This window comes from Mus musculus, chromosome 8, assembly GCF_000001635.26.
Source record: "Mus musculus strain C57BL/6J chromosome 8, GRCm38.p6 C57BL/6J".
In the NCBI taxonomy this organism is placed as follows: domain Eukaryota; kingdom Metazoa; phylum Chordata; class Mammalia; order Rodentia; family Muridae; genus Mus; species Mus musculus.
The window spans coordinates 20,567,424-20,594,860 of NC_000074.6; the positions used below are offsets into that span (position 1 = coordinate 20,567,424).

General features: G+C 42.4%; 1 pseudogene; it reads left to right on the top strand.

Moving 5' to 3' along the window:
• Gm21092 (predicted gene, 21092) lies at positions 1-15,374 on the top strand (annotated as a pseudogene).

Genomic DNA, 27,437 nt, shown 5'->3' on the forward strand with positions numbered 1-27,437 from the left:
TGCTTGCAGAAGCTGACTGCAGAGGTGAACAACCCTGGTGTGATGTCCTCAGTGAGTGAAGATATTCCATTCCAGAGGAGGTCACATCTGGGAGACCACCATCCAAAAGAAAGCCACTCTGTTGGTGTAGGAAGTGACAGCTGCATTCTCCTGTGCCTACTGCACAACCAAAAATGAAGGAGAACTACTGTTTACAAGCTGCCCTGGTATGCCTGGTATGTTTGCCCTGGAGCAATGAAGCCACCTGCATCCCTCTTTCCATGGACACCATGAGAAGGGCAAGGAGGGGCAGATGCTGCAACGCTCCAAGAGAGGTTGGGTCTGGAATCAGTTCTTTGTGATAGACGAGTACATTGGGCCCGACCCTGTGCTGGTGGGCAGGGTAAGGCTGCTTATATTTGATGTTGATGTGTCTATATGTGCTCATTATCAGTGTAGAAGGACATGACCAGGTCAAAACAAAACAAACAAACAAATGAACAAACAAACAAAAAAAACAAGACAGAACAACAGTAGGCAAACTAATGAATAGGCGAAAGCAAGATAAGTAAAACTAAAACAATGAAACAGAAAAAGAGAACAAGAATGATCTACTGTCATTAAAAAGAGAATCATATTATGTGTATACGCATCCAGTCTTCTCCTCCTCATTCATAGACCAAACCACACTGAGAATGCTTCTAATGTTCACTTATTATAGGATAAGGACTCCATTTTGACTTTGGATTGCTTTAGAGTCTATTAAAAGAAATACTGCCTTAATTTATTGAACCATTCTTCAACTGGAGGAATTTCTCAGACTATATTCTAACCCCAACTTGCCTGTTCCCACTTTTATATTCCCATGTCTCACCAATCCCTTTCATCCTACTTTGCTGTTTTACATGTTTGCTTCTGTCACTTCATTTTGTTTTACTTTGTATGAGGAATTAGATTAGCCTTGAATCCTTAGGTCTTGGCACTAATACCAACTCCAATGAAATGAGTGAATATGTGTCTTTAGGATAGGAATGATATTATCCATTTTGTCTTTAGGTATGTTTTTGCTATATTTCCTCTTCTAAGGTTATGCACTGCTTATTCAACTCCATTGGAAATATAAATGTAGAGAGGGCAAAACACATTTGGCAAACTGACTTCTTACTACTTATTATGATAAAACAAGAGACAGTCTTTTAGGTAATATTGACACTAGTTCACAGGAGATAGTTATTTTAATATGTACAAATTGAAGCTCTATTATGTGGAAGTGGTAGACAGACAGTAAATCAGGTTGAAGCAATACCTGACTCCAAACAAGCAAGAAAAAGTGGCAGCCACTTATTCATTTAAGGAAGAAGATAAAATATAATGAGGAGGGTAATGAAATTCAGTTTATGTCCTTAACCCTTATGAAAAATAGAGGCAAGTATCTAATAACCCCTGACATTGAAGTTAAACAGAACTGATTAAATATAGAGAAATGCAAGGACAGATGATAGAGATTCCTAGTTTTGAACCCCAAGGATGCCAACAAGTTATCTTTGTCGTTGTTTTTATATGAAACAACAGTCCATTTTTTATATCGTTTATTTTTTATGCTCAAAAATGTTCATGATAATCTCAACATAACTTAGAATTGGAAATAAGTGTTTTTAGAAATAATGTTCTAAATAATTTCATTCATGTGAAAAAGATGTAGACGTAGTCTTGATAACATGGAAGTAGGGGAAAATAATTGACCAGCAGAATCCTGTAACCAAAGAGCTGTGCTGTGTCCACAGAAAGGAAGAGGAAAAAGACAGCCACAGTAAAGCGTGGCAACTTAGCTCAAGCAATGTGTAGAGCTGGGTATCAAATTGCTCTGAGAAAATGACCCTCTGCTTTGTCACTGTCTCAGTGGGGGACAGTGTGTTTAGGCTTGGTGGTGGCAGGGGTAGAGGGCTTAGTGAGTCAGATGACTTTGTGTCTCTGGATATAACAAATGTCATATGATGCACTCGGGAGAAGACGAGGAATAAAGAGAGGAAGGGAAAATCTGGCATCATCCCATGTATGACCTTGAAAAGTAAGGTTCGTAAAAGGACTTAGTTGGATGGGGTGTGTGTGTGTGTGTGTGTGTGTGTGTGCGTGTGTGTGCCTGTGTCCATATGTGCCTGCTCAGATCTGGCAAAATCTTCCTTTTGAAATGGAGCTAAGTAGGAGGAATAGTTGGCTTGTTCACTAACAGTCTGAATGGTGACGTTCAAGGTTGAATGCTTGAAAATTCCCTGAAAAGGTAGAATTTGGCAAAGCACAGAAGACTTAGAGTTTGCTTGTAGGACGTTCAGCCTGTGTCATGCTGTGCTGTGCAAAGCGAGAAGCAATCAGTCTTTGGAGTCAGGAACTGGCCCCTTGATAGCACTTGCTATGTTCCCAAACTGCTTTCCTGTAGAACCTAATAAATAGTATTGTCAGTACAGTAGATCATCTTTGTGACAGAGGAAAACTAGGGAAGACATACCCAACTTTTAAATGTTGGAGGGAGGAGAAACAAAGTGGAAATGGGATAAGCCGGATGCTTGGTAAAAATTTCAGCTCCATGGCTAGTTATGAAATGCCTCTTTTTTGTTTTATTTGTTTTGTTTTTTGTTTGTTTGTTTGTTTGTTTTTTCGAGACAGGGTTTCTCTGTATAGCCCTGGCTGTCCTGGGTGAGTACTCTGTAGACCAGGCTTGCCTAGAACTCAGAAATCTGCCTGCCTCTATGAAATGCCTCTTTATGTTTTCATGTGTAATGCATGAAGTTCCTTAGAAACTTTCAGTACCTTGACATTCATATTTATATCATTTCTTTTTTTTATGAAAAATTAGCATTTATTTCTATTAGATATTTTCTTCATTTACATTTCAAATGCTATCCCGAATGTCCCCTATACCCTCCTCATGCCCTGCTCCCCAACCCACCCACTCCTGCTTCCTGGCCGTGGCATCTTGTGAGGCTATGCCAGTGCCTGGCAAATACAGAAGTGGGTGCTCGCAGTCATCTATTGGATGGAACACAGGGCCCCAATGAAGGAGCTAGAGAAAGTACCCAAGGAGCTAAAAGGGTCTGCAACCCTATAGGAGCAACAGCAATATGACCTAACCAGTAACCCCCAGATCTTGTGTCTCTATTTGCATATGTAGCAGAGGATGTCCTAGTAGGCCATCAATGGGAGGAGAGGGAGGAGAGGCCCTTGGTCTTGCAAAGATTATGTGCTCCAGTACATTTCTTTTTTTTTTTAATGATATATTTATTTATTATATGTAAGTACACTGTAGCTGTCTACAGACACACCAGAAGAGGGCGTCAGATCTCATTAGAGGTAGCAGTAAACCACCATGTGGTTGCTGGGAATTGAACTCAGGACGTTCAGAAGAGCAGTCAGTGCTCTTACCTGCTAAGCCATCTCGCCAGCCCCCGGGACTTAACCTCTAACATTTGATACCCATGAAGCACAGAGAAAGAACAAACACCACAATCCTAGGCTGGATAGGAGAGGGGAACACAGGCCACTAAGGAAACTGTGAACATTGTGGATATTCTATTAGTTCACTGAAATCCATCAAGTAACTTCATATTTCCCTCCACGAATGGCCAAACTCTTAAGAATTACATCAGTCATATTGCATTAAAACGGTGGATTATATTTTCTTACCTTTCAGAAGCAAATGTTTTCCTACTGTCCCTGCCCGAGAAGCCCTGGGATACACAACCAAAATGGTTGTAGATTATGCCTGTGTATCCATGTCGGAGCTGAACTTTTTGGTGTTTCACTAAAACTCTACAAATAATTAAACATATTTAGGAAATTTAAATGATGGAACCATTTTAAAAAGTAGTATATTCAGTTTTTCTTTGTGAACCTCGAGCAAACTGTGTAGGCCTTGGTTTTATAATAATGATAGAAATTATAAATTATTAGTCATTAATATTAAATAAAAATTAGTTACAATCTTTATTGTAGTAAATGCTTGAATATAAGTTTTTGTTTACTTATTTATTTTATTTTTCTGAATTTCTATACACAACAGGTTTAATCGATTAGTGTTTTTAAATCTAGCTAATTTTCAATACTAGAAGGCAATGAAAATAACTCATATAATAGCATTCACATATTAAAATATGTAAATTTGTTCAAACCATGTAACAATTTCATATAACAATTAAAGTAACATTAATATAAAGGAGGTTAAGGACCTCCGAAATCATGAGGACAATAAGTGAGTGCATAGGCTTTATTGCTGCAGGAAAATCAATGAAGTCTTTGATGGGCGTGGGCTCTGAAACACACAGCAGAATTCGGGCAGAGCTGCTGGTCGAATTGGCAGCTAAAAGACCATAGTAGATTCTTGATTCCATCAATACAGATTTAGGCAAAAATCATCTTGTCTAAAGGCTTTCTGGAAAACATGAAAATCCCAAGGATATTGGAAGTTCTTTCAAGGGTCTGGGGACAACATGTCTATCACTTTGCCCCACTGTCCACTATGATCATAGGGTCATAGGAGATTCTTCTCCCAAGAAGATAATAGCTCCAGACATTACACTCTGGACACTAGACAGTGGATCTAGAAAAATCTGATTAGTTGAAGGATTTGTAATAACAAATGCCTGGACTTGTATTTGTAGTAACAAATATAAGTGTCCTTTGAAGAGGATATCACATGGTGAATAAGGAAGCCCTTTGTACCTAGATGTTGATGGAGCTGCAGAAGTCACAGTTACAGGAATCTACAATTTATAATATACAATTTATAGCCCTGATTATGTAAAATTAGCAAAGAGCTTTTAAGAATCTGTGGAAATAAGTTTGTATATGTATAGGCTTGAATTATTATCTCATAAAGGAGTCATAAGAAACTGGCAAAAAGGTGATTCATAGCTGAAGCAGTGATGAAATGGGAATAAACACTGAGAGAAATATGCTGCATAAAATCATGCTTAAATCTTTTTGAAATATATATGTGCATTTCTTCCCAAATAACTACTGAAGCATATGTGCATGCATATATTTTGTATGTATGCATATATGCAGTCAAAGAGAGAATAAGAGGGGGAGAACATGAACCTGAGAATTAAACATTTGCAAATCCATCAGCTTCATCATTACCCAGGTCATAGCAGTTATCTAAGACTCCATTTCTCTATTCAGAAAATGGTGATGGAAATCACTTCGTCTCATGATATGTGTGTGACTGTATGTATGTGCACACATGTGTACGTAGTGTAACTATCAGCCTATGTGTTTTTATTGTGTTCCTCATGAAATTACAAATCCTACATTCTTTCTTTCTTTTCTTTTTTGTTTTCTAGCTTCATTCTGACATTGACGCCGGTGATGGAAACATTAAATACATTCTCTCAGGAGAAGGAGCGGGAACCATTTTTGTGATTGATGACAAATCAGGGAACATTCATGCCACCAAGACATTGGACAGAGAGGAGAGAGCCCAGTACACACTGATGGCTCAGGCGGTGAACAGGGACACCAACAAACCACTGGGGCCACCTTCAGAATTCATTGATAAGGACCAGGACATTAATGACAACCCTCCAGAGTTTCTGCGTGAAATCTATCATACCAATGTGCCTGAGAGGTCCAATGTGGGTAGGTAAGTAATGGTCACCTATTCTCTTTCTATCTGGTATGTCTGCAGGTTGACAGGCTGGTGCCTGCCCTTCAACCCAGGAAGCAGAGCTTGTGTTCAATCATTATTGCACATTAATAAGGAAAAAATGCTTTGTTAGATTCTTAAAAATTAAATAGTTTTCTTTTCCTCGCACAAAATATCATGATTATGGCTTCTGCTCTTTCCACCCCTCCCAGTTACTCCACACATCCCCTGCCATCCAGATGCACCCTTTCTTTTCTGTCTCCATAGTAAACAATCAGACTCCTAAAAGATAATGAGAAAAGAATATATAAGATTAAAAAAAGAAAACCCTAACACATTGAACAGAAGAAACAAACAGAAAGGAAGGGCCTCCAAGGAAAAGTGCATAACAGATATAGAGACTCAGGTTTTCAAATGTTTATATTAGACTTGAGGCTCTAAAGTCGACTATCAACTTCCTATTAGCTAGGAAGTCTGGAAGGGGGAAAAATGAGATTCAGTTTAGCAAATCCTGACTTATGTTCAGCTGTGTGAAGTGACACCATTTAATATTTGCTCTTCCTCTGTAGAAGAGCAATAACAATTTCCAGTCTTCAAAGAGTAATGATTATATTCATCCAATCACTAGGGCATTGATGTCGAATAAGTAACAGCAATGATAATGTTTGCTGCTTTGGGCTTCACATTAATTGATGGCGAACACACCCCAGTGTGTTTAACCTCCCCATGATTAAACTTTGCAAAGCAGTCATTCCAGTTGGTCTTGGATAAATGAGAAACCGAAGCAGAAACAGATGAACGAATTTGTGTTACTAAATTCACCCACAATGCATATAAGGCTGCCATCAGCTGATTTCAAATATGCTTAAAGACATCTGCTTTGCTTGAAGATGGAACTCTAACACATGCCTCTTGGTATCATTTCTGCTTGAATTTCTAGAATGTGGTCTTTTGAGTAAATCTGATTCATTGGCCCCAAGTGAATCTAAAAGCCATCAGGGATAGATTGTTCATTTTACCATTTAGAGAAAAACCAAGCACCGATTATAAAGATTAGCTTACTCAAGACAGTCAGCTGTGACTTTAGGGCTCTGAGAGACTCCAGTCTGTGTGTGGAGCCTCCTGTGACACAACTGCCATTGCCCTAAGATGTCTACTAAGATGATCTTTTTTTTTTTTTTTTTAGATTTATTTTTTATTAGATGTTTTCTTCTCGTTTCCTCTCCAAAAATCCTCTATACCCTCCTCCTTCTCTATCTCTATCTATTTATCTATATGCATATATATATATATATGCATACCCCCCCCACACACATATATATATATATATATATATGTATATGTGACTACAACTCTTCCTGCTCCCCAACTCTCCTACTCCCACTTCCTGGCCCTGGCATTCCCCTATACTGGGGCCTAGAATCCTCGCAAGATCAAGGACCTCTCCTACTACTGATGGCCGATTAGGCCATCCTCTGCTACGTATGCCACTAGAGACACGAGCTCTGGGGAGTACTGGTTAGTTCATATTGTTGTTTCTCCTATAGGGCTGCAGACTCCTTCAGCTTCTTGGGTACTTTCTCTAGCTCCTTCATTGGGGACCCTGTGTTCCATCCAATAGATGACTGTGAGCATCCACTTCTGTATTTACCAGGCACTGACATAGCCTCACAGGAGACTGCTATATCAGGGTCCTGTCAGCAAAATCTTGTTGCAATAGTTTAGAATACCCAATATACAATTTTGCAGAAGTCATGAAACTCAAGAAGAAGGAAGACCAAAGTGTGGATACTTCGTTCCTTCTTCGAAGGGGGAACAAAATATCCATGGAAGGAGTTACAGAGACAGAGTTCAGAACTGAGACTGAAGGAAGGACCATTCAGAGACTGCCCCACCTGGGGATCTATCCCATAAGATCTTCTTTTACTGAGAAAAAGCCAGGCTGAGTCATTGTCTCCTTCCTTCCTTTTACTTATTCTTGTCTGGTCCCTTGACTACACTATCCTCAGATGTGAATTCTAATGAGAAGAAAGGATGGAAGAAGCAGAGGAAGCTAGTCATCCAAACTGATAACCCAGGTGGACTTTTGCTCCTTACAGGACACTTTGGAGACTATGGCAGTTCTCAGACTTTCTACTCTACATATGAAATTATTGTCTTTGTCATCAGAAAGCTGTGTGAACCAGTGCTCCTTTGTATCCCTTCCTAATTTATCATTTCGTCAACTATGAAATCAAGATAATAGTTACTAATGAGTTCTGGGAATATAGGTCAAATAGAAATATTTGATAACTCCTTCAATATTAGAATTTTTGTTTTAGAATTTTAAAAAATTCTTAAAAAATAGAATTCCATTAAATTATAAATATTTATAACTTTCTTAGCATTCCATGAAGTCTTTCTCTGGTATAACACCCATTTTCTAGAATAATCCCTACTTTGTAGGAAGACATTCACAAAAGACAGTGGGTATAGAAAATTGATTTTGAAAAAGAGTGAACATTGTCTTGCGTTTCTCATAGAAGTCACAGAAAACCCTCAGAAGTAAAGGATAGCTACCTGTAAGTTGTGTAAACAGGTTCTGTACCCTGCCAGGAGGACCTCCCTCCCACCATTCTGCCGAAATGTCAAAGGGGAAACTTGGGCTTTATTCTTGCTAGATGTCCCTGCATGACAGATTCCCAGCTGTGACAACAAACAACATGAAAAGGGGATTTTAAGATGTTATATTTCTCATCCCAAATCTTCCCAAAGTAAAACAGATGCCAAAATGTCCAGCAGAGAATGGAGGCACTTTACCTGGAATTTACCTCAGACAGTGCCTGACAGAGGCATCCTGGATAATTGCCTCTTCCCTCCTTCCCTCTCTGTTGAAGCTCAACATGGCATGTCTCAGATGCTTATTGTGACAGTAGAGCTTGTAAAGGAAAAAAAGGTCCTCCCATTCCTTAATCCCCTGATTTTCATGTCTTCTGACATAGGAATGTCTTAGATCGTATTGATCCCTCACTGATCGTTTCTGTGACGTGGATACAGACCCTACCTACAGAGAGGGAAACATGTAATTTTCATGACATTGGGGAACAGCATTCTATAGAATATTTATAGCCACAAATTAATTAAAATTTAGTATCAGAAGTAATTTTCTTGCATGCAAAGCAACAGTGAAATGATTTGTTCATTGTCACAGATGGGAAAGTGCCCTCTCTCCTTTCATGAAAAGCCATTCTTCATTAATTACCATTTATTGCACTCTCAGGAGAGATTTTTATTTGATTATGTGATATACTAAACAGTGAATTCACATGGTTCTAGGAGTATTTGACAAGAATGTTCATATTATTTTAAATAGCAAACCAACCAGGAAGAACTGTGAAAGTAGAAAGTTTCCTTTTAAACCTTAGTTTGACCTTGCTGATAAAAAAGAAATAGAAGAAGGAAACTAGAGAGGGAAGATTGGCAGGGAGAGGAGTGGTCTGCACTTGAACTATAGGACAATAAGATCATGTAGAGTCATTGTGAGCTTCCTTACAGGTCTTCATTTTAAATGAAATTCTGTAAACAGCAATGAAATTTGCAAAGTTTATTGGATGTTGCTAATTGCTCCCCCTGACCCCCCTTTATTCAGGAACATCAGTTATCCAAGTGACAGCCTCTGATGCAGATAATCCCACCTATGGAAAAAGTGCAAAGTTAGTGTATAGCATCCTTGAAGGACAACCCTACTTCTCAGTGGAGGCCCAAACAGGTATGGTTGATTACATCATCTTTGTAAGTCACGACTTATTTTAAACAAGGAGTCTATGCCTCGTCATTTAACACTTTGGCTTTAAAATTCCTTAAATTAAAATGGAACTAAAGGGCCACTTGGCAGTTAGTACGAGATGGCCTATGTATGTTCTGTGCATATGGATGAATGGAATAATACACATTTATTAGTGTCTAAGATGATAATTACAAATATTTAAAATTAAATTTATGAATTGGAAATGCCTTGACTTGTGGATCCATATTAAAAGGATCGAAGGTTGTTACAAAGTAGTGTTAGCCTTTAAAACATCCTTGGAAGACCCCTGGGTAAACTAAGAAGTGTCAGGAGTAACTGTAAATGTTCACCCTACTAGAAGATCCAGCACATTCCCAATCTCCTGCTGTGAGCATAGGTTCCCAAAGGATGCTGTAAGATAAAGAGCAGACCAGTAAAGTGAGTCAGTATACAACAGAAACTAAAACAATGTTTCGCTTCATTTACACTAATTTGATTGTCAACAAGAGTGAACACTACAGTCCTATAACATTGTTCTTCTGCAGCAGTATTACACTTTTCCTTCCTACTTAATATGTTCTGTACTCTTGAAAGGTTTTCATACAATTTGCAACTTTTACATGAATTCCTAATTTATTATTTTTTATTTGCTTTCTTAACTCTTACCTAATACATATTAATTCATTTTTCATATTCTTACTTCAAACAACAGCTTGTGGAGTTATTGTCTATGGTTTCATGGAGATCTTTGCTTTTAGTCTTTGGGTAAACTAAGGATAAATGTGGGATTTCATCTAGACTACTTAAAATAGTAAAAACTCTAGTCTTCTTTTTTTCTCTCAGGGAACCAAGGCTAGTGACTAACAGTTGGAACCCATGAAACTAACCAATAAGGAACATGATGTCTCATAAGTCCTAGGATGTTGCAAAGAAACACCTCAACACTGGGCTCAGTGATGCTGCGTAACATAGCCCAGCACTTCTTCCTTGCTCTTTGTATTTACACTATAAATACTGCTTTATTCACTGAGTGTAAAAGCTTCCATAAGATCCCTAGAGATGTAAGTAAGCATATTTTTATGAACATCATGTCATGAATATTTCAATCCTGAATTTATCCTGTTTTTCAGTAATTCAGGACATGTGATTGTCCACTGAATCTTTGCACAAGTTTTGTTCATCTTTCTAACTCCTCTGTTCACTCACTCAAAAAATTAATAGTACCTATTTAATGTGTTCAAAAAAGTTTATGCCTCCTCTGTAAACCTAATATGAGCTGAAGAGATGTTTCTTTTCTTTTTTTTTAAAAAAAAAGATTTATTTAGTTTTTATTTTTATGAGTACACTGCAGCTGTCTTCAGACACACACTAGACGAGTGCATCGGATCCCACTACAGATGATTGTGAGCCACCATGTGGTTGCTGGGAATTGAACCCAGGACCTCCGGCAGAACAGTCAGTGCTCTTAACTGCTGAGCCATCTCTCCAACCCCATAGTGATGTTTCTACTAGTTTATGTAGGACTTGATTTCTGAAGCTTTTTGCTAGAAGTCCTGAAGTATAGATTCAGATATGACTTATCATACAATAGGCTCTTGTCATTCCAGTCTTCAGGATTCTTGTGTCTGAGAGGAAAGACATTGTTACTTGCATGCAGAGTGAAAAAAAAACTAATATGTTGTAAGTAATTTTTATTATTTGCTTGATAATACACAGGTGTTATCTTCAACACTTTCTGCTATGTTTGCCATGTTAAAATGACTTGTCTTTGAGCAGGCTATATTTTATGTATCTTTAGGTTCCCAGGATGTAACATATTTTTTTAAATCTTGTCATAAATGAATATTTGTGATTTTTAAATTTTCGTTTGATAGGAATCATCAGGACAGCCCTTCCCAATATGGACAGAGAAGCCAAGGAGGAGTACCATGTGGTGATCCAGGCTAAGGACATGGGTGGACACATGGGTGGACTCTCAGGGACAACCAGAGTGACGATCACTCTGACTGATGTCAACGACAACTCAGCAAAGTTTCCAAAGAGTAAAGAGTCGAAGCTGGTCTTTGATAATGACCACTGCTCAGCGAGAGCCTCATCTTTTCTTTCACTCCTAATTTACCCAGCTTTCAAAAGGAAGAGTCTGGAAATCCAAGAATCATTTTCGTGATTCTTGCAAAAAACTAGAACAAGATAGCAAAGACTTAAAAACACACCGAGGAAAGTTAAACAGTATAGAGATCATGAGAAGTAAGGAAGTCATTAAAACTGTGTAACTCTGGAGACCAGAATATCTGAGTCTTGAGATATTTTACTTATTAGGTATTAATCATAAAAGGCAGTCATCAATTAACGTTCTCCTGTCTCAGTGTTCTTCACTGATGCTAACAGAACCGTGATCTGATGCTTATCATTCCATAAAAAAACTCCCCCACATCTTGATGATTGTAAGTAACAATCACTTATTAGTTTCTTGACTTTAATTTGTACAGAGCATAGGAGAAATAGCTACTCTGTTGTCACTCCAGCATCAGCAGGGCAGTTCTCCTGTGGCAGAAAAACCCACTTCTAAGATTCCTTATAAGCCTGGCAAATTGAGATTAGCTTGTGCTTCCTCTCCACATGGGCCTTTCTGTGGCTGAGTTCTGATCATGAGAACTCCGTGACCATTTTTTGAGCTGATACCAGAAGCCATGGGACTTCTTTCCCTGTAGCCTTAAGGCTGCCAGCATAGCAGTAAAGCTCAGCCAGACCTCACAGTTCTATGAGAGGACCATAAAGTAACATTGGAGGGGCCTGTGGGATACGAGCTATACTAGTATCCTTGTAGAAGATGATACCCTAGCATTTAACCTAAATACAATCTTTGTTCAGATTAATCCAACTAGTGCCAATTTTTATATCATTTGAAAAAAAAAACCGGCAATAATTGTTCAGCCATTGTTATTTTGAATACTGTACAATATTTATGAAGTTACTGAGGGAAAATATTATTTGGCAGTTGAGGGTATATAATTCTTTTGCAGAAATCCATGGTTAGGTTCTTAGCAACAATATTATTGGCTCTGAACAGCTGAAATTCGGGCCAGGAGGACCTTTAGCCTTCTTATGGTCTCCGTTGTATCTGCATTCCTAGTCACAGAGCCACATAGACACAGGCATATGCATACCTAAAAGTAAGATACATCATTAAAATGTTTAGGTTTACTATTTTAATTATGTGTTTATGAGTGTGTCTATATGTGGTTGTTTCCTATCTGTAGGGACCCACAGAGGCCAGGACTGTCAGATTTCCCTGCAGCTGTAATTATGTGTGACTGTGAGCTGACTTGGGTGGGAATAACCAAACTCTGGTCAGCAGGAAGAGAAACATACGGTCTTAGTTCTGAGCCATCACTCTAGCACCAAACAAAACAACTCTTTGGAGACAGTGGTATTGAAATATTGAAATTAATGATAGCTGCTAATTTTAATATCTGGTCACTAATGTTATAAATATCTAAAAAGAGCCTATGTTTTATAGATATAATTGGCTCCTAGGGAAAGGACATTGAGGGGACTAAGGAATTTCTGGAATCATATTTTAGTGTGTATGTGCAAAGGGCAGTCCAGAGTTATAACACAAAAATAATGACTCTGAGCTTTCCAGTAATGACAAAAACATCCATGGCTCCAGTTACAGAGAGTCTGACACACTTTCTGGTCTCTGCAGACACCCACATACACATAGTGTACACTCAAAGACAGACAGACAGACAGACAGACACATAGCGTACACTCAAAGACAGACAGACAGACAGACACACACACACACACACACACAATATAAAAAATAATAAACCCAAAGGAAGTCAGTTAAGTATACCAATTAAGGAGGCACTATGGTTATTCAAAGTTACCCAAGATAACAATCTACCAAATGAAGATATCATGGTAGAGGATCATGAGACACATATTAGTTCTTGAGGACTCCAAAAGAGATGGGTCAACCATGCTATTCCTTGTCAGATGGAAAGGTATGCATCTTTGATAATATTGAGGCACATACAACATAGTCAAAGCTGCCTATTCCATTTGCACAATGTACAATTGTTCCATATGCCAGAAAAGTAGGCAGACAGACTTATTCATGGATGTCCACTAATGCCCTTTTTTATATAGAGTGGTATAGAAATTTTATATTTCAGTTTTAATATTTCACAGTCATGGGCTTGAATGAGATTTGGAGAAAATTACATTGCAACAGATCTTCTGAACATTGTTATACATTGTTCATTTCTACAGAAAGTCACACTCCCTGTGCCTTGCCTGTGAATACAATACAAGATTAGGTAGAAAATGGGTACAGTATAATCACGAAAAGAATGCAGCACTGCAGCATATAATAGCTGCAGTAGAGGAAAGGAAGAGTCTAAGGGAGTCCCCTAATGCCAGTGGGCTGAGCACTGCAGGAGAGGGTTCCTCCGCCCACGCATAGTGTGTCTTAGACAGGTTGCTTTTTCAAATGTGTCAAATGATGGTGCTACAGCTCATTCCTTTACTGAAAACTGTCCAGTGCTTTCCCTAAATGGAACTCAACATCTTGACTATTTTCAGCAATGCCGTTTACATGCCTCCGTCCTACTGTTATTCTCCCGTAACAGAAGTCCCACTGTACATTTTCAGAATCTTCAGAATTTGCAGCCTCACCTGAGGCTTTCTGACATTTGTTGTTCCTTGTTCTGTGACACTTATTGCCCACATATTCATACACTTGTCTTGCTCATTTCCTTCACTGGAGTTCAGATTTCTTCCAACGAAAGTTTTCTGTCTCTACCTTGTCCAAAATAAATCCCGATTTCCTTCTCATCTACACATACTTAACCATGATAGGTGTCCACTCACATACATTGTCATAGAAAAACATATCATACCCCATCTTCACACTAACTCGTATAGAGCATAATCACATACATAACTACACACTCATTTGTGTAGCTTAAACGCTTACACACACACACACCCTACTTCCCTTTATCCCTTACCATACAATACTACTTAGCCTATAACATCATAGTGTATCTAGATATGTTTTGTTTTCTCTTTTTTTTAAATGTCATGTTGAGAATGATAACTCTTCCTTTACTTAGCTTCAGAGCTAAAAGAGTAATATATCATCATTTGCATTCATGAGAAATAAATACTGTAAACATAAATATAAATATGTACGTGTGGCACCATTCTTTATTTCTGAAAAATATAAACATAAAGGGAGTTGACTGTCTAAAAGCTTCCAGAGCATTCCATGCTTTACCTAGTACAAAGGATGAAGAGTAAGATGAGAGAAATATCTCTTTGCTCAAGAAAGATTCTTGAAAGATTTGTATTTGTCTCTAAAATAAATATGAAGTGATGAAACCTTTTTAAGCAGGGGGTAAATTTACTCTTCTGTGGCTGCTTTTCTTTGAGCAATTAGTTCAAGGAATCTTTGGCATTAGTTTGTGGGACACCCTGAAAAGGAAGCCTCAGGTGTTCCAGCATGTGGACTCTTGCATAGGACCTTGTCACTGTTTTCCTTTCTCTCGTGTTGTGGGTGACCTCATCATCTTACCAGGACCCCAATGTTGTTTTGTCATCCTGGAAGGAACACATTGCTCCTGCATGCTGGCCATCTGGGATCCTCTTCCCATCCATCCACTTCACTTCTGCGTCTACCAATAAAAAGTTCGATTTTAAACCCTTTGAGAAATTTGCTGGGATTCAATGAAATCTGAAGTCTTACAGCTGCCAAATAAAAAGTAAAATAAAAGTAGATGTCTTTTTCTTTCAGGCGTGTACCAGATGTCTGTTTCAGAAGCAGCTGTCCCTGGGGGAGGAAGTAGGAAGGGTGAAGGCTGAAGACCCAGACATTGGAGAAAATGGCTTAGTCACATACAATATCATTGATGGAGCCGGCATAGAACTGTTTGAAATCACAACAGACTATGAAACACTATGTTGCTGCTGCTGCTGCTGCTGCTGCTGCTGCTGCCGCTGCTGCCTAGAGCTCCTCATTTAGCCCCCTGAGACAAGCCTGTGGTTAGTTGTTGTTAGCCTTGCTACACAGACAGGAAACCATAGCTAGGAATTAGACACTGCCTGAGGTTTGAGAGCTTGCTGTTAGCACAATACCAATTCCGAAACAGGCCTTCCTCACTCTCAGGGAAGCTTCTTACCCGCCAGGCTTTCCTGCCCTTAGGCCTTGTGTCAGTGGAACTCTTCCGGGTCACAGTAATTCTCTGTTAATAAAAGTTTCCCACCGTGTGGGCATTCAAAGTTAGGGCAGGAAGGGGATGCCTTTGGTTTCATCAGTGGTGGTGTGAAAGACCCACAACGTGAGGACTCCCCCACGTTCTGACTCAAGAGAGGCGACACCCCAAAATCACCCACAAGAAACGGTCTTACTGCAAATTGCAAGAGGATTTTTATTCAAGAGCGCTCTCGGGCCCATGGTCATACACCAAGCAGGGGTAGAGGACCATGGCGCCCCGAGTAGCTGGATTAGGGGGTATTTAAAGGAAGAAACCACGACTTAAGGATGTGGGAAGGGCGTTGTTGGAAAATACCAAAAATACCAGTTAAGAGTCACAAGGTAGTACAAAGTCACAGGCGTCACTAGGAATACCTGGTAATTGTTAACTCTCAAGACAGTTTCTAAGAGCCCCTAAGGATAGTACATTTGCATTGCAGGTTCCAGCAATGGTCAGGGTGGGTCAGGGTGACTTTCTTTGAATGTACACTCCTTGAACCCAGGAAGCTTGTGGGTGGAGGAATGTCTCTATCTGTTTTATGATTAGCATACCTTGGAGCACTGAGTTTACTACTCTTTCAGGTGCTGGGCATAAAGGCATGGGAGCTCCACCTTCTGGGGTCTGCCCATGCTTTTCCAGTTCCTGCATTCAGATCTTAATCTTGTTTGCAGAGCTCCCTTGATCTTCTCTCTGACCCCGCCTCCTCTGTACCAGCTTTAGGATTCACTAGCTCATCCCCTGGCTCCTCTTTCTTCTCCTAGCCAGGTGTGTCTCCCTGATGTGCTTGGCCTGGTGTGGAGCACAGGTGGAGTTCTCCCTCAGTGAGGTCTTGGAGTTGAGCAAGCATGGGAATGAGGGGTGGGACACTGAGGGAGGATCTTAAGGGTCCCCAGGGACTGTATGCCCCACAGAGTCTCCAGGAGTGAGTCCCATGCCCCACTCTGCCTATGTGCACTCAGGAGTGGGGCTCCCAGCATTCCTCCCAGCCCCTCTTAGCCCACTGCTGCCTTGCCTGGGAGCCAAGTGATCAGCTGTATCTTGTATGACCATCATTACTACTAGCTTGTCTTCCCCGCCTTGGTCTTGTCTCCCCTTCCCTTCCCTTCCCCTCCCCTCCCCTCCCCTCCACTCCTCTCCTCCCCTCTTTCCATCCCTTCCTTCCATCTTCCTCCTCCTCCTCCTCCTCCTCCTCCTCCTCCTCCTCCTCCTCCTCCACTTTCTCCTCCTCCTTTCCCCCCAAATAGCCCAGCAGGCTGGGCACAAACTCATGATCTTACTGCCTCAGTCTCTCAGATACTGACTTCACAGGGTTTACACTAGTCATGCCTGGCTCTTGATGCCCTTTTGTTTTGTCTTGTTTTTGCCAGTGTGGGCTGACTACTTGGTACTCCTGCCTGAGCTTAGTGTCGCTGAAGAACAGGGAGCAGATCTCCTTCGGAGAAGTTGCCTGGTGGCAGCAAACCTCCCCATAGTCTCTCTGCAGTCAGATTTGGCTGCTCCAAAATTTTCCTTTTCTTCATATGATGCTTCTGATAACAGAAGCTATTCTGAGGCTCCTAGTACAAGTCCTACTGTGTGACTCTGTGTCCTAGGCTTTATAACTTCTCTCAGATAGGATGGCCTTGAGAGTGTGGGTTAGATCTAATCTATTACAGCACCAAGTATTGCTTCATGTACTTGTGCCTAGCTCCAACTAAGCTCCTTCCTGGATATGTCTGCCTGGCCTTGCTAAACACAGTAGATCAGCCCAGGATAGCCATACATGCTTCCTGCCTTTGAGCCTTTGCCCAAGCTGTCCTTTGCTTCTGGGATGATTTTCCTTCCTCACTGTGCCAGCCAAGGCCTCCCAACCCTTTAATGCTCAGCCCAAATGCAACACCTTTCACCTAGTCTATTTGATTCCCATTCCCATTGGAAAGTCCTCTCCTAGCCCCTCGCCCCCCCCCCCTCAACTCTAGTCCTCATCTGTCCAGTGGCAAAGCCTGCCCCCAGAGCTCTGTGATGGTTCCTCTTCACTGGCAACTTGACTAGATTTGGAGTCACCTAGAAGACAAACCTCTGGATGTGACTGTGAGAGGGTTTCCAGAGAGCTCTCACTAAGGAGAAAGGCCCATCTTATATACGGGCAGCACCAGCTTATGGGCTGGCATCCCAGACTGAATAAAAACAAAAACAAAAACAAAACAAAACAAAACAAACAAGGAAGGAGAGAGCCTTTATTGGAGTTTCTGGAGTTCTCAGAGAGCTGTCACTCATCGAGTTGCCTGTGAGATCTGGACTCAGTCACTCCAAAAGTAGATGGAGGTAGCCTGGGCCACCAGGGGGAAGATCCTGCAGTTAAGGAAGCCCTGGGCCTGCTGCTCTCATCCACTGAGCTCTTCTGCCCTGGAGAAGCCCACTTGTTGGAGGTTGACATTGGGTGTCATATTTCTTTCCCCTTTTTGTTTCTTTTTGGCACGGGGTCTTGCACTAAGCCTGGAGCTCACTGATTGGGCTTGATTATCTGAGCAGTGTGAGCCTCAAGGATCCATCTATGTCCACCTCCGAGTTGGGATTATGTGGGTGCTGGGATCTGAGCTCACGTCCTTAGACTTGCATAGCAAGCACCTTATTGATGGAGCCATCTCCCTGTCCCAGACTCCTTTACATTCAGCCTAATATGTTACCTTGTTAAGAACATAACAGCTTTGGGCTGAAGAGATGGCTCAGTGGTTAAGAGCAGTGACTGCTCTTGCAGAGGTCCTGAGTTCAATACCCAGCAAACCACATGGTGGCTCACAACCATCTGCAATAAAATCTGATTGATGCCCTCTTCTGGTGTCTCTGAAGAGAGTGACAGACAGTATACTCCTATACATAAAATAAACAAATAAATAAATCTTTAATATATATATATATATAAATAAATATATATAACAGCTTAATTGAACTGGAAGTCATATATGAAGCTCATCCTTTTATCATAGTATAGGATTCAATGTGTGTGTGTGTGTGTGTGTGTGTGTGTGTGTGTGTGTGTGTACTCACTGATCCTCAGTACTTAAAGAATACTGGCATCACCTCCTGAAGAATCCCAACCCCTCCCCCAGCCCCTGGTGGTAATCTTTCTTCTGTCACATGGGTTTTCACACAAATGGTCTCATGTTTATGACGTGGCCTTTTGTGACTGGTTTCTTTCACACTGCACAATGTTTTCAAGGGCTATGGTGATGTAGCATGCATCAGTACCCTACAGAGCATGGTCACTGTATGGGTCTACCCTAGTTGGTTGGTCCATCCATCAGCTGATGGATATCTGGGTCCTGTCCTCCCTTTCACCATCATGAGTAAGGCTGCTCTGAACATGGCTGTGCAGTGTTTTTTGTGTGAACATTTTAAATTCTTCCAGCACTGCAGATCTAACAGTGGATTTACGGAATCACCGAACTCGCAACTCCATTTTGAATCTTTATAGGCTTCATCAAACTATTTTCCCAAGCAGAGGCTATGATATTTCAGGATGGTGTTTCTCTGTTTCTTCAGGAATGCAGGCTGTTATCTTTTTTATTGGACTGTTCCTGGTGGGCTCGAAATCTCATCTCATTTTGGTTTTGATTTGCATCTCACCAGGGACTTTTCATATGTATATGAATATGCATAGCTTCTCTGGGAAAATAGCAACTCAAATCATCTGCCTTTTAAAGTTTTAATTGGGTTGTTTGCCCTCTCATTGCTGGGTGTTAAAGAGTTTGCAGGGACTGAGAAGGTAGCTCAGTGGATGAGTATTTGTCTAGCATGGGAGAAGCCTTTATTCAATTTCTAGCACTGGGTGGCATTGGCATCGGCGGCTTCTTTCTTTCTTTCTTTCTTTCTTTCTTTCTTTCTTTCTTTCTTTCTTTCTTCTTCTTCCTCCTCCTCCTCCTCTTCCTCCTCCTCCTCCTCCTCCTCCTCCTCTTCTTCTTCTTCTTCTTCTTCTTCTTCTTCTTCTTCTTCTTCTTCTTCTTCTTCTTCTTCTTCTTCTTCTTCTTCTTCCTCTTCTTCTTCTTCTTCTCCTCCTCCTCCTTTTCTTCCTCCTCCTCCTTTTCCTTCTCCTCTCCTTGTCCTCCTTCCTCCTCTTCCTCCTCCTCTTCCTCCTCTTCTTCCTCTTCCTCTTCCTCCTCCTCCTCCTCCTCCTTCTTCTAAAGTGTCCTGGGTGTTAGCCTGTCATGAAATTCATTAAATATGTAATTATAAATGTTTTCAACTAAACCCCAAGCCTTTTAATTGTATTGGTAGTATCTCTTGAAATACAAATGCTTTTAGTTTTAAGGAAGTCCAGATTATCTATTTTTGCTGTATTTTGATATTAAGGGGGAAAAGAAATATTTTTCTTCCCATTTTAGGTCCTATAACAGCCTATATGGGCTGAGATCCTATAACAGCGACAGGAAGATAAAGATGAATGCTCATTTGCCGTAAGTTTCACATTGTGACAGACACGAAGAACCAACGGCGGAGGGAAACCTCAGTATTTTAGGGTGACATTTGCCAGAGTGTGGAAAGTTGTAGGAGCTGTGGTGGACAATGGAGATGTAAGCCAAGGGTCATTAACTGAGGGAGTCTTGCCAGGCCTGTGCGTTCAGATTCCTTTCTGAGTCTCTCCTGAAATAATGGCCCTCCTTTGCTCTTCATATAAGGAGAATACTTCCTTTTGTTTATTTTAAGATAGAATGTCCCTATGTAGCCCAAGTTGACCTTAGCTCTTGATCCTTTTGCCTCTACCTCCCTAGTGTTGGGATTATAGTCTTGCACCAGCAAACTGCACGCAGAAGGGGAGGCCTTGCTAATGGTCTTATGACCTACTTCAGGGAGAGGCCTGGAGAGACCCTCTGCTTATCTCTCAATCGCCAAAGGTCCATGTTTTGAACTACAGCATCCGTTGGAAGGAGCCACAGTCCCAGGAAATGAAGGAAAGCTGTGATTGTGGTCTGTTCTCAGTGTGAATCGCCCAGGCTGCCATGAACCACTGGTTCAGAGCTGGAGCTGACCTTGTGGGACTGAACCTGTATCTTGCCCTAGATCCCTGGTTACCATCAGAACTTGCTTGAATTGTTGGGTGTGAAGTTGGTGCTGCAGTCTGAAAAAAGGTAGAAATAAAACCAGTCAGCCTCCTTCGGGGCAGCCCAGCACCTTGAATTCCAGAAATTTCTCCCTCTCTAAGGTGACTCTGAAAGCCTGGGTTGACTAGCAACATTGGCAAATCCTGAAGGCCTACCAGGCTTTGGCGCCAGGGTCCCAGGAAGTGAGTGACTCTTGCCTTGGGCTGCAGTAGAATTGTTGGGGGTGGGGTGGGGTTGGCTCTTTCCCCCAGCACTAGGAAGGGGGTGCATATCTAGAAATTCTGATCTACTTAGCATGGGATGGCTGGACCTCACTGGTTTTAAAGGTCCCTGCTTGTGTGCGTGCTTGTGTGCTTGAGTGAGTGCGTCCTAGTGTGCACCCTGAACTAGATCCCTGCTGGGGAGGACTGGCCTCCAAGGTCAGTCCCCTGGTGGAGAAACATCTCTGAATGAAGGATGGCACCGAGGAGGAAGGAGGGAGCAATAGTCCTAAATGCTGACATTCCTTCCCCCATCTTATTATTCCTTTATTTAATACAAAACCCCGTGAGATTCCACAGGAGTTCATTTGGGAGAAGAAAAAGAATTTTGACGTCGCCATCTAGCGGCCAGTGGTGAGACAGACGTTTCTGAGAACTGAGTCTAATTTACAAAAGGCTTCCTTTGTGAAGGAGTTTAAAGACTGGTGATTGGGATGATAATCCCAGTTTGTCAGATGCTTGTTTAGCATGCAGAAAGCTGTAGTTTTGATCCCCAGACTTAAAACCTGGCCATGGTGGCGCTCGCTGGAAACTCCATCACTGGGGAGCTAAGAGGCAGGGGGATCTGAAGTTCATGGCTTTCTTTGGTCACACAATTCAACACATTAGCCACCCTGCCTCAGAACAACTAAAAGGAACTGGAGATAAGGGTCCCAGGCTGCACAGAAAATGATGGACACTCTCTAGGAAGGACAGCTCTTCCTACCCTCAGGGCTAACTGACATTCCTTTGACAAACAGCTCGAGGAAGGGGCTGGCTTTCAGATGTCTGGGGAGGTGTATGGATTATTCCAGGTGTTTAGTGCCTCAAGGAGCAGGCAAATGGGTTGTGACCAGAAAAGGCTTCCAGGGAGCTGCGTGGGGTGGGGTGGGCGGGGCAGGGCAGGGCAGGGCAGGGCAGGGTGGGGCGGGGTGGGGCGAGGAAGCAGGAGGAGCAGTGGCCTGGCCATGGAAGGAAGCAGCTCCTAGACTTTATGTTCAAGGTCTTGACATGGGCTCACAGTGATTATGGCAGATAGCTCCTGCTGGGGACAGACAAGAGTTCAGAAAGGATTTCAGGACTGGGATGCTCCAGGGCCTCACTCCATCAGGACATGAAAAAACCAAAACCCTTTCAGGAGGAGAAAGTGGGTGTTGTGAGCCTGGGTGTGTACAAAGGAAGAGGTGATTTTTTTTTTTCAATAAAAATAGTTCAGTGTGGACAGAACTGATTTAAGAACTAGTATGGCTGGAGGGAAGGCCTGGTATGGAAGTCTCCATGAGATATTTGCCCTTGTTTGCTAACATTATTATTATTTTTATTTTGTCTAGGATCTTTTAGCCCCAAACACACCCACCACTTGGAGGGAAGCAAAAATTCCAAAGTACACAGTTTGGGAAACACTGACCAGTAAGAAAGTCTCCAGTTTTGTGCCAGGAGACTGTGAAGAGTCTCTCATCCTAGCTACCTGGAAGCCGGTATTCTGCTAGCATCCTTCAGATGAAGATGTAGAACACTCAGCTCCTCCTGCATCATGCCTGCCTGGATGCTGCCATGTTCCCGACTTGATGATACTAGATTGAACCTCTGAACCTGTAAGTCAGCCCCAATTAAATGAGTGTTGCGTTGGTCATGGTGTCTGTTCACAGCAGTAAGACCCTAACTAAGACAGTATTCTTTATACTGTCAGGCCCATTCAGTTCATGGCTTTCCACACAGTTCCAAAATGGACCCTCCAATTATGGACCAGCTCTGGTTTCTGGCATGTTCTCAGGTTTAGCTGCTTGGAACAGTTCTATCATTCAATGTCTTCCCCTTTCCACCCTTCAGAAATCAGCTATTATTTATAAGAAACCTTTCTCTTAAGTATCTCATGATCGAAGTCCTCTCTCTAATCCCCACCTCCACCTCTCTCCTGGGGCTTCTTCAGAACCCAGGCCAGTCTTGAGGTCAAACTTAGCTGTCCTCTCACTCTCAAGACTCCAGCCTGGTTGCCATAGTGATCTGTCCCTTATGCAAACCTGGGCACATCACTTGCAGATCTAATACCCCTCTACCTGTGGAAATATTTTCCCAGGACCCTCAGAACCAAGGGACCTCCCACCTCCATGGGAGCTCAGGAGGGATGGGGGGGCGTGTCAGACATCGAGGGTCTTTTACTGCAGGTCCTACTTGTATGGTCTTACATGGACAGAGGAGAGGTTTAAAATGACCAAGGGTGCACCCTGTCCTACCTGCCCCTTGCTCCTGCACCCCTGAAGCAGGGCTCTCTGGTGGCCTTGAGGCATGGATGGGGTATGGGATAAACATGAGACAGCTCCCTTCTTGTAGGAGCCAGGTTTGTTTGTCTTGGAACACTTCCTGCAGGATCGGAAACAGGGAACGACACAACAACTGCGCCCTCTTCAGGCCAAGACCAGTAGGTTCACTTGCACAGTGAGGCCTCTTGCCCTTGGTTCAGATAGCACTTGGCTAAGATAGTGAGCAGGCTCCCTCTCTTTTAAAACACATCGCTGGCCTGGAGGTGGTGGCACACTCCTTTAATCCCAGCACTTGGGAGGCAGAGGCAGGCGGATTTCAGAGTTCGAGGCCAGCCTGGTCTACAAAGTGAGTTCGAGGACAGCCAGAGCTACACAGAGAAAAGCTGCCTCGAAAATGGAAAAACAACAACAACAAAAAGAATAGAGTTGATAATGCAAAACAAACAAAACCAAAAAACACATCGCTGAAGAGTGACATGCACACTGTGAGTTTATAGAACTTAAATATATGGTTCAGTGGGGGCGGGGGGAATACATTCCTAATCACCCGGAAGTTGCCTGATGTCCCTGCCAAGTCCACATCCACACTTTCCCAGCCAGAGGTGCACAGGAGACGGACCATGCCGATTCTTCTTGAGAGTTATGGAGCTGTGTATAAACAGGGTCTCCAGGCCCAGATCCGCTGTGTACAGGTTCTTTCTCAGCATTGTGCCTGTGCAACTTCTTTGTAGTGACTGTGTGGATTTTTAACTTGCTGGGAAATACTCCATTATGTGCTATATACAATGCAAACTGGTACCTTTTGTTTACCCAGCTTTCCGTTTGTACTTGGGCTTTTTTCTTCTTCTTCTCCTGTGTGGGGGCAATTACAGATAGGGCATTTCCTCCACTCAGGGCTTCTGTTCCATGCCTAGCATTGTCCTATTGTGTTCCGGTCCTGGCTGTCTGTCCTGCTTTCCTCTCTCTCTGGGAACCTATTTGGCTGCTGGGACTTAGGGTGTTTGACCTGGACCTTTGATGGTCCTATGGGGTCTCACACTACCTTGGAAGGCCAAGCTGTGGCTCTTAGTCCCTTAGAGCTGTGGCTCTAAGCTGTGACAGTCTTAGTCTGGGGAGACTGAGACTTGCTTCATGGGCTTGCTTCTCTATTCTTGCTGATGCTAACATCTGTGGGCCACCTTTTAGCACTGGTTGCTCTTGCCTAACTCTTGTCTGCATCCCTTGGCTGTCAGCCAGTTGGGAGGCTTCTTGTATGCCTCCAATGAGCCTTCAAGGATGCTTCTGGAACTGGGATATTTATCAGAGACAGATCAGGAAAGCCAGCACCATTAGACATGCAGCTCTGTGCTGCCTTGGGGACACATTCTTGGCTGTCTTCCCAAAACGTTCGTGGTATGGTACTGTCTGTCAGTATTAACAAGCATGGGTGTCCCTAAATGTTTTTATCTTTGTGTGTGTGTGTATACTTGGGTGCACACAACTAGTAGTATGTGCATTCCTGCATATAAGTATGCATCTATTTAATTTGTATGTTATCATAAAATATTTTTTCTTAGCTAGGCATGATGGTGTGTGTGTATAATCTCGGAGTCCAGGAGGCTGGGGCAGGTAGGTAAAAGGCCAGCCTGGGCTACAGAACAGGACCGAGTCTCAAGAAAACAGCACAAAACAATAAATATGAAATTTCTCTTAAACAGTGTGGTTTTGTTTTAAAGGTATCTTCTCCACTTCCTTCCTTGTCCCCTCAAAGATGTTGACTAACATCAAGGCAACACCTTCTTTGTAGATGAAAGAGGTAAGATCCATGTTTATTCTGCCCCTTCCCATGGCGTAGCCACAGGCAACAAATACCTTAGCTCCTGCCATAGGCAGGGAACATGGGCTTGAGCTATGTTTGGAAGGGGCAGGATCTGGGGGACCCCCACTTAATGCTGTAGGGTGATAAAGTGCTTAGAAGAGATGGTGAATGTCTGTTGACCATGCACGCAAATCTGAGTTGTAACATGTTACTTTTAGCTGTGTTGATCTTGAGAAAACTACTCTCTGTGCTTCCGTGTCTCAAAGAAGTCATCTCTGGTTGCAAGGGCCAATATGGCAGATGCCATTTACCTGTGGCCAGAGCGCTCAGAACCTGAGACCAGATTTTAGTTTAATTTTAATTAACATTTAAATTCAAATTGCTGTGACTAGTGGCTGTGATATAGAATCCACCCCTAGAGGACAGCACTGGGTGGCTTCAAGCCACATACATACACAACCTTCCCTCCTCCCCCAGTGTAATCCAACTTAGTGAAAATAAATAAATGAATAAAGCAAGCTCTGCCTGCTCTTTCTTTGTTTCCCACATGTATTTTCTCTTTCCTTTTGAACTACTGATACCAAAGGCTAGAAGAGGCTGACCTTCTTAATGGGGACACTGGAGGGCAGCAATGGGTACTTTCAAAATGCTCAATCACAAGAGGTTTCCCGAGTCCCCTGGCAGTGCTTTGCTTGTGGCTGATGGCCAGCAGCCTCAGGGGAATGCCAGAAAGCTGTGTTTGCTGAGCTCTGTCCTCTCTTTCCTGTGCTGGGCAGCGGGGTGGGGAGGTCGTGGAAGTGGCGGGTTGGATGTTTTACAAACAAGTTCAAGTTCTCTTGTCTGTTGGTCCCCATAGCAGTTGGGCTGTCAGCTGCTCAAACCGTTTTGTTGTGCAACCTCGTTTGAAAACGATGTGAGGAAGAATAAACAACCGTGAATGTGGAGTCAAGGAGACCTGAGGGTGAAGCCCAGCTTGGCTGCCTGCCTGCTGTGGACCTTGGACAAATTGCATGGCAATTCTGGGTCCCTGGTCTCCTCTTCTGACACACCATGACCTGGTGTAATGTGGGACGCCCGACTTGCCTAGAAGTAAGACGCCACAACAGGATCCTTCTGCAACACGTTTATTGGGAGAGCATGGACTGAGTAGGCAAAAGACCCCGAGCCCCAGAAATGGCGCTGCTTATATAGGCCCACGAGTGACGTGTCCATACCTGATTGGTTATGCTACCAGTACCTCATTAATATGCGTCGGGCCAGGCAGTGACTCAGCAAAAAACTCTTATGCACATGCATACATTGGTTGTTTATCCATAATCATGGGTGGTGGCCAGTGGTAGCCAGCGCCATCTTATAATGGTGTTTGCGGCTTCCCACAGTGTAAGGAGTTGCATCTGTATGAAATCATCTCCATTTGGTTATTCACTGGGGAGTCAGGGTCAGGTGGATCCCTGGGGCTTGCTGACTGGCCTGCCTAGCTCACTGATTAGGTACACCACTGGGGGATCCGCTCTTAAAATGAAGTGGGCGGTGCTTGAGGAGTGAAATCTGAGCTGTCCTCCAGCCTCCACACACATGCGCACCACACACAAGCACTGGTCATTTGGCCAGTGAGATACTTCACTCCCAAGATTTGGATACTAGCATATATTTCTAAAGTTGAACAAATATCCACTAAATGGGACTTCCGATTGAGAATACTGGAGCCACACTGTCCAATTTATGACTACCAATACTGGATAATCCATTAGAATCTAGACTTTCCAACTCAGGACTATCAAATACAGGATAGTCTACCCATATTGGTCAATACGTGGTCTATTTTATCCCATTCACTTGGTGTGGAGTGATGGATGCCCGAAGTCACGCACTAATATTCCAAGAACAAAAAGCACACACTCACAGATGAACTTTGTGTAGCTTATGAAGTGTTGAAAATATTCAAATTGTTTTTGACATTTCAAGACCAAGAAGTTTAATACAGAAACTTGGGTTTCCAGTTTACTGGACAACATTGTCCTCATGGGGACCCAGTTCCCATTGTGATGCTACTGTTTGGGGCTGAGTCTCAAGTGTCCTCTCCAGAAGTGAGTATATGTTTTCTCACTGTGATGGTCACCTGGTTCCTTTGAGCATCTGAGTGTATGACCCCACCCCTGGTCTGTGCTAACCTATGAAAATCTAGGAACTAGCTAGCTTAAGCTTGTCTGGGAGAGAGCACTCAAGGAAGCCATGACAATGTGTGTCATCATACACTGACTGAGAACCATTTATTCAGATAGGTTGCTCCTCCTGGCTCCTATATGGCAGAGTTAGCCCTTTAAAGCAGTGGTTCTCAACCTGTTCTCGACCCCGTTGGGGGTCACATATCAGATATCCTGCATACATACCAGATATTTACATTGTGATTCA